The sequence below is a fragment of the Nannospalax galili genome, unplaced genomic scaffold (genome assembly GCF_000622305.1).
Source record: "Nannospalax galili isolate Female #2095 unplaced genomic scaffold, S.galili_v1.0 scaffold548, whole genome shotgun sequence".
In the NCBI taxonomy this organism is placed as follows: Eukaryota; Metazoa; Chordata; class Mammalia; order Rodentia; family Spalacidae; genus Nannospalax; species Nannospalax galili.
Genome location: NW_008358999.1, coordinates 689,737 through 691,216, shown reverse-complemented (window position 1 = coordinate 691,216; position 1,480 = coordinate 689,737).

Here is a 1,480-nt window from a genome sequence, read left to right as displayed (position 1 = left end):
TAAACTCACAGAGATTCCCCTGCCTCTGCCTCCTGAGTGCTGGGATTAAAAACCTGCACCACCACGCCAAGCTAGAATGGTTATTTTTTTATTTTATTTTATTTTATTATTTTATTTTATTTTTGTCTTTTTGAGACAGGGTCTCCCTGTAGCCCCAGCTGTCCTGGAACTCACTATGTAGACCAGGCTGGACTCACAAAGATCTGCCTGCCTCTGCTTCCCAAGTGCTGGGATTAAAGGCGTGCACCACCACGCCCAGCAGAATGGCTATTTTTAAAAAGATTGAGCCAAGTGTGGTAGCACACGCCTGTAATCCCAGCACTTAGGAGGTAGAGGCAGGCAGATATCTGTGAATTGGAGGCCAGCCTGGTCTACATAATGAGTTCCAGGTCATCCAGGGCGTCATAGTGAGACCTGTCTAAAGCAGACAAATGAAAAAGATTTTTAAAATAACAAATGCTGGAAAGAATGTAGATTTTGAAAAGAACTCCATATACTGTGGGAAGGTAAAGTCTTAGAGCCATTATGGAAAATAGTACAGTGCCTCCTCTAAAGATGAAAAAAAATCTGTCATGTGACCCAGCAATCAACCAGTGAGTTCATATACAAAGGAACTGAAGTCAGTGTGGTGAGTACAGGTAAGGAGACATCTGTACACCATGTTTATTGTTGCAACAAACAGATTATTCACATTAGTCAAGGCATGAGATCAACTGCAGGGTCCAGTTACAGGTGAGTGTATAAAGAAAGTGTGTATATAGACAATACAGTATTATTAAGTTAGACATGAATGAAATTCTGCATTTCGGGCAGCATGCACACAGACAGAGGACATTATGATAAATGAACTAATCCAGATGCAGAAAGACAAATAATACATGTTCTCACTTAATATGAAGCTGAAAAGTAGATCCATTTGAAGAGAGAATAGTGGTTACCATAGCTAGGAAGTCTATGGGGGAGGAAGGACAATGGAAGTTGATAGGCACTGGGGTGCAGCTGGACAGAAGGCATCACCAGTAATGTTCTATAGCACCTTAGGACTAGTATGCTTGATAGAAATTAACTGTATACTTCAAAGTAGCAGGTAGTGAGGGTTTAAAATGTTCCCAGCACACAAAAAATGATCAATGTTAGGCTGATAGATGTGCCAATCACCTTGATCAAACCATCAGTTGTCGTACACAGGAACTGAAACATCACACTAGACTCCTTGAAATATACACAATCATTATATGCCAATAAGAATAAAATATGTGGGGCTGGAGAGATGGCTCAGCAGTTAAGAGCACTGGCTGCTCTCGCAGAGGACCTGGGTTGGATTCCCAGCACCCACATGGCGGCTAACAGACATCCATAACTCCAATTCCAGGGGATCCCATGCCATTTTCTGACCTTCTTGGGCATTGCACAACATGGATGCACCTACATACATGCAGGCAACACCCTCATATACATAAAAAAAAAAAACAAAAATAGG